This window comes from Trachemys scripta, chromosome 22, assembly GCF_013100865.1.
Source record: "Trachemys scripta elegans isolate TJP31775 chromosome 22, CAS_Tse_1.0, whole genome shotgun sequence".
Lineage (NCBI taxonomy): Eukaryota > Metazoa > Chordata > Testudines > Emydidae > Trachemys > Trachemys scripta.
The window spans coordinates 14,438,840-14,448,654 of NC_048319.1; positions in this window are offsets into that span (position 1 = coordinate 14,438,840).

The window sequence follows — 9,815 nt, forward strand, 5'->3', positions numbered from 1 at the left end:
TGAGACAATACAAGAGGTGGAGGCAATCATCTACCTAAGCCAATGATCAAGCCACTTTGTCTTGCTGAGAGTTTCTCTGAGGAGCATTCTGAGCCTTTTCTTCATGAATTGCGAGTTCTTAGGCAATTAACCAGCTGGGAAATTCTGAATTAAATATGTACCTTAAAACTCTGGTGGGCTGGTCCTGGGTAGCCTTGCCCAGCTTTTCTGCAACAGCTAGCCCTGGTGCCCAGCAGGGGCTGCTCTCGCTGCTGCCAAGTTCTGCAGGAATCAGTTGGACACAGAGTCGAGCTGCGGGTTATAATTAAAGAGAACATTGTTGTGGAAGGAAATGCTCCACTCCATAGTATAGGGACACCCAGCTTCAGAAAAGGGTGTTTTCTAAAAGGGCGGAAGGAAGTCACTGGCCCTAGAGTACATAGGCCTGACTGAGTGGCTCAGGCCATGCGTCCACCTAAGTACTGCTGGGGCCCTTGAATGCTTCTGCCATAAAAACAATGAAAATAATATTTGAAATGCCAGCTGCGATTTCCTGCATTTTACAACATTTTGACTAAAACCTGCAAAACGAATTAATGTTGCCTTGTTTACAGCCTCTGCCCTTCCCATGGGCTGGTCTCTTGGCACTGCCTGTCTGCGGCAGGCAGCCAGAGAGCCCCATGCTTTTGTTCTGAATAGCCAGTAGTAGCAATGTCCCGTGCTCCTCTAGCTGGGCACGTCCCTGGCAGCGTGAAGCTCGGTCTGGCCACATTAAGGGCTCTGGGGCTCTGGGACTGCTGCAGCTTCTTGGTAGGTTTTCCAAAACTTTTGCAAAATATTTTCATTTTTTTAAAATGTTCCCACTTACTGATGGAAACTCTAAAACGTTTGGGTGTCACAAGCTGTTACTGGGGGGGCGGGGAGGGTTTGCTGAAAATTTAAAAATTCAGTGAAAATTTCAGAAAAAAACAAGTTTTGTTTCCTTCTTAATGTTTTTGTGGGAAATTCCCTTTTTCACCTGTCTCTAGCTCCTGCCGCTGTTATTGTTTGCCAGGCCCTTGGTATTATCAAGATTACAAGTCTATGCCTGGCTGCAGTGAAGCTTTCTTCCAACACTGAACAAGGAGCTTCATTAAGCTAAGGAAACCCTGTTAGCCCCAGTGCTGCTCTGCTTCCTTCAGAGCGCCTTCTAGACTCTCCTGGGGTCCCTCCTGCCTGGCTGGACAGGACAGGACAGATCTCCTCAGGACCTGCCCCAGTCCAGGAGCCTTGTCTAAGTAGCTTTGGTTCTGTCCAGTCCAAGCAAGCAGCTGAAAGGCGCCTTCCACCAGCCACTCCCTGGTTGCGCGTGAGCGCCGTGTTTTGGCCATTATGCAGCCACGTGCTGCTGCCCAAGGGCGGGTTCCCGTGCAACATGGCAAATGGCAGGAAACGCACAAGTGGCTAACCCCAATCTGTGCAACAGCACCCTCCAGTGGCAATGAACAATGGTACCAATGGAGAGAATTCTGGGGCAGTGATCCCAGCCTAACTAGAGCAGCAGTGTAGAGATGCCATGAATTTGTCCGTACATGGTGCTGCAGATACATTGCAATGGGGCTCTAGGGCCGTGGTCTCCACACGTTTTTGACCGCGCACCCCATCAGTAAAAAATTTTGAGCACGCACCCTCAATATATGTATATTTATTTATGTATAAATTATATACATATACTACTGTACTAATATATTATGTACATTATAAAACATACACAAAAAAATAGAAATTAAAAAAGGATGAGATAAAGATGAAATAAACAATATTTTAAAAATATTTTTTTATTTTATTATTAACGGTACAAAAAACCTTTTTGATCTCACTAAAAATATTATTATTAATAATAAGTGAGAGCAATGTGATTGAATATGCTTCATTATTTTTGAAAATCTTAGTTTAACACTTTGTGATACAGCGATTCTAAGGTCTGGTTCTTAGTTCTGGTTTCGCACCTTGGTTTTAATGGCTGTCATAACTGAAAAAGATGCCTCACAAAGATATGTAGATCCAAATGGAAGAAGTGCATTGTTGGCTTCACTTACTAAATCATCAGCGAACCTCTGTGTGGTACAAAACATTTTCATGGTCTCTCCCCATCTCATTACAAAGTATTGTAAAGATTCTACTATTTAAAGGTCTTGTTTTTATAAAATTAACCACATCGATGACATCCTGTAGCACTTGTGCACTTCTGGATCCAACTTCTTTGCTGCAATAGCTTGCCTATGAATAATGCTGTGAATTAATTTCACGTGTGGTGCTCTCTCTGTAACCTTACCCTGGAATCCTTTCTTTATTCCAGTCAAAGCAGCCGCTCCATCAGTGGTTACACTTACACAGTTTTTCCATAAAACATTGTTTTTATTAAAGAAGTCATTTACTGTTGAAATTTTGTAAAGTACTGGATTGAGTATCGCATGACTTTAAACATCGCTGAAAAAATTGTAGAGGTCTTCATGTTCTGGATGCTTAGTTTTTAAATGTCTTGCTAATCGTGATGGCTTCATTCTATCATTAGCTAATATCTCAAGGCACAATATACACTTAGGGAGAGGTTCATCGTTAACGATAGTGGATGTAAATCCATATTTCAAATAGTCTTCTTGATCATTTCGAATTTTTTTGGCCAACTTCTTGTCAGATCTGATTAGATTGGCATTGTTTTTACCTCGTAATGTGGCTGATGAAGAGCTCATACTAGGAGTAGGAGAACTGTCAGCTCTGTCATTTTCTTGTTGTTCGCTTGTGCGCGAGTTATTAGTATTATCTTCAATCCGCGGTTTCTTTTGCAGGAATCTTTTTAAGCCACTTGTCCATTTTGTGAGGGTTAGTTTAGTTAAAACTAGATAATATGATCCGTAAATCCACTTAAACGGGTACAAGTAAACTGCAATACATCACAATACGCTGAAAGTGAACGAATGAGTGAGGGTGCCACTGTCAACCCCTCTGCGTTGTAGAACTCCCACTCTTCCCTCAGGACCCCTTGAAGGGCCAGCTCCAGGCACCAGCGTAGGAAGCACGTGCCTGGGGCGGCACACTGTAAGGGGCGGCATTCTGGCCAATCTTAGGGCGGCGCTCCCCCGGCCACCCTTCTCCCCCCTCCTCCCCCAGCGGCGCTCCTCCTGCCTTGCTGCCCTTTTGCCCCGGCGGCACTCCTCCAGCCGCGTCCCCCAATAGATCCTCTTGCACACCCCCTGGGGTCTGCACACCTCACTTTGGAGATCACTGCCCTAGAAGACACTTCCTCTCCCAGACAAGTTAGAGACACCGACCAACCGCAGGGGCAGGCTGGGGAATGAACCACTCAGCATTGTGTTGCCTGGCTCCGCCCATCAGCCCCACTCACCATAATGATGCAGCTGTTCAGAGTGTGAGCATGCAATTCCCTCGCCTCCTCCAGCTTGGTCCCCAGCGGGCAGGTTTCAGCTCTGCTGAGCTCCTTGGATTGCTGGCTGGATTGGGGGGATTGGGTCCACTGCACCCCCACTGCATATCTGTACACACCCACTGCACCCCATACCCACGTATCCCCTCCCCCTAGCTGGTTCTGGGTGTCAGGTTGCTCTGGTACTGAATGCGAGGTGATCCTGACTGGCTGAGCTAAGGGCAGCAGCACGGTGCTCAGCCTGACCTGATTTTGGGGGGGGTCACCCTAACCTGAGTTCACTTGCAAAGCAGGGAGTCGGGATGCCAAATCCTAGAGGGGGGTGGGTGTTTGTACCTCAGGGGGTAGCCCGGGCCTAGAGTCCTAGATGCAGTTTGAGCTGCCTCTCTCCAGCGTGTAAGGACAGAGCTGATTAGACTCAACTGAGATTCCTTGTTTCTGGTTGGTGATTCCTGGAGCTGGTCTCATTGCTGGGCCGGTCTAGGGGCTCAGTCATAGAGTGTGTGGGGTCAGCGACCACAGAGACTGCTCTGGCTGTGGGGTACCCCACTACCTGCTGCAATCACTGTGGGCAGGGGTAAAGTGTCAGAAGCGCAGAGCGGGAGGTCGCAGGAGCAGTGCGCAGCGGCGGCTGTGAGCCAGTGGCAGAGGCACTGCTCGGTGCCCCCCCCGACCCTGGGGTGGGAGGTGAGCCTCGTGAACTCCCCTCTGAATGCTGGGTCTGCACTAAGCAAGGACAGCCCCTGGGAATGGGGTGCAGCTGGCAGAGAGGGGAGTGATGTGTTAAGGGACATTCATTCGAAACAAGGGACACTGCCCAGTGCGCTGCAGGGCGGGGTTTGCTTATGGTCACATGGTTTTGAACTGGTCATGGATTTTTCCCAAATTAATGCTGGGTTCTCTTCTCCTTTTAATAATGTTTACGCACACGCTCAGTGTGGGGAAGTTTTGCCTCTTAGCTGTGTCCGGGGTGGTGTTAGGGTTTCCCAGACTTGAACCGGTTCTGTGTTGTCTTTTTAAGAGGCACCCCTAGGTATAGGCTGGTTATAAGTGCAAATCTCACCCACCTTACAGTGGCCACCTCTGCCCTTAATCACACTGCCAAATTAGCCCTCCACACACAAAACACCTTACAAAAACTAATTAAGGCCAAAAACCAGCTAGTTTAAAACTCGGTGTATGCCCAGCTTTAACAATATTTAACCCAGCAGGTCTGTAACTTCCAAAAAAATGTGCTCCACAAAGCCTGGCCCAAAAAAATCCACTCTCACTCCAAAATGCCACAAAAGCAGTGGCCGTTTCTCTACTCCTAAAGGCTCACCAACGAAAAGTGCACAGGCATAGCCTGCTTGTTCATGGCCTTTGGCCCTATAAAAAAAGTATAAGCCCCCTATAATGCTCCAACGAGGCCTTTAAAAAGGCTCCCCCCAACCACGGTTAAGCGGTGTATGCTAACTGCCTCTCCTAACTATCAGCACATGTAACTTGCAAAGGACAACACCTGGCAACTGTGTTCTAGAAACCCCCTCAAATAATGTGTAAAAAAAGGGCAATGCCAGGCCGCTTTTACAAGGTGGGTCAACACAGCTGCTAAAAAGAAAAGGCATCAAAATACGCCCCCACTAAGGGTATGTCTACACTACGAAATTAGTTCGAATTTATAGAAGCCGGTTTTATTGAAATCGGTTGTATACAGCCGATTGTGTATGTCCACACAATAAAATGCTCTAGGTGCTCTAGTCGGCAGACCGCGTCCACAGTACGAGGCTAGCGTCGACTTCCGGAGCATTGCACTATGGGTAGCTATCCCACAGCTATCCCACAGTTCCCGCAGTCTCTGCCGCCCCTTGGAATTCTGGGTTGAGATCCCAATGCCCGGATGATGCAAAACAGTGTCGCGGGCGGTTCTGGGTACATGTCGTCAGGCCCCTCCCTCCCCCGTCACAGCAACGGCAGACAATAGATTCGCGCCTTTTTATCTGGGTTACCTGGGTTACCTGTGCAGACAACATGGAGCCCGCTCAGCACAGCTGAGCTCACCATCACCATATGTCCTCTGGGTGCCGGCAGACGTGGGACTGCATTGCTACACAGCAGCAGCTGCTAACTGCCTTTTGGCGGTAGACGGTGCAGTAGACTGGTAGCCTTCATCGGCGATCTGGGTGCTGGCAGCCGTGGGGCTTGCCTTTTGGCAGTAAATGGTGTATTATGACTGTTAGCCGGCCTATTACAAGTCGGGTCATCGCACGTTAGCAGAGTCTTCCCTGAGCAGCAGCTCGTGCAATAGGCCTGAAGACCATCGTCATACACCGCCCAGTATTTGCTGCCAAGCACCCAGAAAGATGCCGAGGGCTATCAGTCACGCTGCACCGTCGTCTTAAGATGTAAAAAATAGATTTTCTCTGTATTCATTTGCTTCCCCCTCCCTCCGTCAACAGGGTTTTCAGTTTAATCTTTGGGGGGGACCAGTCTGTGACAGTTGTTTGTGTCTCTCCCTGATGCACAGCCACCGTTCTTTATTTTAATTCCCTGTGCCTGTACGCCATGTCGTCACTCGGCCCCCCTCCCTCCTTCCCCTAGGCCGTCAGATACTACGTTTGCGCCACAGCTCGAGCCGAGAAGCGGTTCGCGCCTTTTCTTTGAATTCTGGGTTGAGATCCCAATGCCCGGATGATGCAAAACAGTGTCGCGGGCGGTTCTGGGTACATGTCGTCAGGCCCCTCCCCCCTCGTCACAGCAACGGCAGACAATAGATTCGCGCCTTTTTACCTGGGTTACCTGTGCAGACAACATACCATGGCAAGCATGGAGCCCGCTCAGCTCAGCTGAGCTCACCGTCACCATATGTCCTCTGGGTGCCGGCAGACGTGGGACTGCATTGCTACACAGCAGCAGCTGCTAACTGCCTTTTGGCGGTAGACGGTGTAGCATGAGTGATAGCCGTGGGGCTGGCAGCCGTAGTGCTGCATTGCACCAGCCCCTTGCAGGCGATGGTATATTATGACTGGTACCCGTCGTCGTCGTACTGGTATGGCTGTCAATCATGGCCACCTGGGCAGACATGCTACTGTTTCGATGATGACGGTTACCAGTCATAATATACTATTTTCTGCCAATTGCCCAATATTGTCTGCTAAGCACCCAGAAGAGGCCGAGGGCGATGCTGGGTGCTGGCGGACGTGGGGCTGGCAGACGTGGGGCTGCATTGCTACACAGCAGCAGCCCCTTGCCTTTTGGCAGATGATGGCATATTATGATTGGTATCCGTCATCGTCATACTGGTATGGCTGTCACTCATGCTGCAGCGTCGGCTGCCACCTTAAGATGTAAAAAATAGATTTGTTCTGTGTTCATTTGCTTCCCCTTCCTCCGTGAAATCAACGGCCTGCTAAGCCCAGGGTTTCCAGTTTAATCTTTGGGGGGACCATTCTGTGTGACAGTTGTTTGTGTTTCTCCCTGTTCCTGTACCTGTACGCCATGTCGTCACTCGGCCCTCCCTCCCTCCCGCCCTCCTTCTCCTGGTCCATCAGATACTACTTTCGCGCCTTTTTTCTGACCAGGCGCCATAGCTAGCACTGGGATCATGGAGCCCGCTCAGATCACCGCGGCAATTATGAGCACTATGAACACCACGCGCATTGTCCTGGAGTACATGCAGAGCCAGAACATGCCAAGGCGAAACCCGGACCAGGCGAGGAGGCGATTGCAGCGCGGCGACGAGAGTGATGAGGAAATTGACATGGCCATAGACCTCTCACAAGGCACAGGCCCCAGCAATGTGGAAATCATGGTGTTACTGGGGCAGGTTGATACCGTGGAACGCCGATTCTGGGCCCGGGAAACAAGCACAGACTGGTGGGACCGCATCGTGCTGCAGGTATGGGACGATTCCCAGTGGCTGCGAAACTTTCGCATGCGTAAGGGCACTTTCATGGAACTTTGTGACTTGCTTTCCCCTGCCCTGAAACGCCAGGATACCAAGATGAGAGCAGCCCTCACAGTTGAGAAGCGAGTGGCAATAGCCCTGTGGAAGCTTGCAACGCCAGACAGCTACCGGTCAGTCGGGAATCAATTTGGAGTGGGCAAATCTACTGTGGGGGCTGCTGTGATCCAATTTGCCAGGGCAATGAAAGACCTGGTGATAGCAAGGGTAGTGACTCTGGGCAACGTGCAGTCAATAGTGGATGGTTTTGCTGAAATGGGATTCCCAAACTGTGGCGGGGCCATAGACGGAACCCATATCCCTATCTTGTCACCGGAGCACCAAGCCACCGACTACATAAACCGCAAGGGGTACTTTTCAATGCTGCTGCAAGCCCTGGTGGATCACAAGGGACGTTTCACCAACATCAACGTGGGATGGCCGGGAAAGGTACATGATGCTCGCGTCTTCAGGAACTCTGCTCTGTTTCGAAAGCTGGAGGAAGGGACTTTCTTCCCGGACCAGAAAGTGACCATTGGGGATGTTGAAATGCCTATCGTGATCCTTGGGGACCCAGCCTACCCCTTAATGCCATGGCTCATGAAGCCATACACAGGCAGCCTGGACAGGAGTCAGGACCTGTTCAACTACAGGCTGAGCAAGTGCCGAATGGTGGTGGAATGCGCATTTGGCCGTTTAAAAGCGCGCTGGCGCAGCTTACTGACTCGCTCAGACCTCAGCGAAAAGAATATCCCCATTGTTATTGCTGCTTGCTGTGCGCTCCACAATATCTGTGAGAGTAAGGGGGAGACATTTATGGCGGGGTGGGAGGTTGAGGCAACTCGCCTGGCCGCTGATTACGCGCAGCCAGACACCAGGGCGGTTAGAGGAGCACAGCAGGGCGCGGTGCGCATCAGAGAAGCTTTGAAAACGAGTTTTGTGACTGGCCAGGCTACTGTGTGAAACTTCTGTTTGTTTCTCCTTGATGAACCCTCCAACCCCCCCCCCGACCCGGTTCACTCTACTTCCCTGTAAACCAACCACCCCACCCCACCCTCCCCTCCCCTCCCGCTTGCAGAGGCAATAAAGTCATTGTTTTTTCACATTCATGCATTCTTTATTAGTTCCTTACAGAGGTAGGGGGATAATTGCCAAGGTAGCAGGGATGGGTGGGGGAGGAGGGATGGAAAAGGACACACTGCATTTTAAAACTTTAACTCTTATTGAAGCCCAGCCTTCTGATGCTTGGGCGATCATCTGGGGTGGAGTGACTGGGTGGACGGAGGCCCCCCCACCGTGTTCTTGGGCGTCTGGGTGACGAGGCTATGGAACTTGGGGAGGAGGGCTGTTGGTTACACAGGGGCTGTAGCGGCGGTCTCTGCTCCTGCTGCCTTTCCTGCAACTCAACCATACGCTCGAGCATATCACTTTGATGCTCCAGCAGACGGAGCATTGCCTCTTGCCGTCTGTCTGCAAGCTGACGCCACCTATCGTCTTCAGCCCGCCACCTCTCCTCTCGTTCATGTTGGACTTTTCTCATCTCCGACATTGACTGCCTCCACGCATTCTGCTGTGCTCTATCAGCGTGGGAGGACATCTGCAGCTCCGTGAACATCTCGTCCCTCGTCTTACGTTTTCTCTTTCTAATGTTCACGAGCCTCTGCGAAGGAGAAACATTTGCAGCTGGTGGAGGAGAAGGGAGAGGTGGTTAAAAAAGACACATTTTAGGGAACAATGGGTACACTCTTTCATTACAAGGTCGCATATTTCGGCTTGCAGGCAGCCATCGTAGGCCACAGTGTTTTGGCTTATTTAACCTTCTTAACATGCGGGAAAGGTTGCAAACAGCAGCGCATTTCCCATCTCAAGGATGAATTGGGTTGTCCATTTAAAATGGGGTTTCAATGTAAAAGGAGGGGGCTGCGGTTTCCCGGTTAACATGCGGCACAAACACAAGTAAACCACCCCCCCCACACACACACACACGATTCTCTGGGATGATCACTTCACCCCTCCCCCCCACCGCGTGGTTAACAGCGGGGAACATTTCTGGTCCGAATAGCAGGAACGGGCGCCTCTGAATGTCCCCCTTAATAAAATCACCCCATTTCAACCAGGAGAGCTTTCTGGAGATGTCCCTGGAGGATTTCCGCTCCATCCCCATACACGTTAACAGACTTGCTTGCTTTTTTTTGTAATGTTTACAAATATTTACAAAGTTACACTCACCAGAGGTCTCCTGTGTGCCCTGAGGGTCTTGGGTGAGTTCGGGGGTTACTGGTTCCAGGTCCAGTGTCACAAACATATCCTGGCTGTTGGGGAAACCGGTTTCTCCGCTTCCTTGCTGCTGTGAGCTACCTACAGTACCTCCATCGTCATCTTCCTCGTTCCCCGAACCGTCTTCCCTGTGTGTTTCTCCAGTGAGAGAGTCATAGCACACGGTTGGGGTAGTGGTGGCTGCACCCCCTAGGATCGCATGCAGCTCCGCGT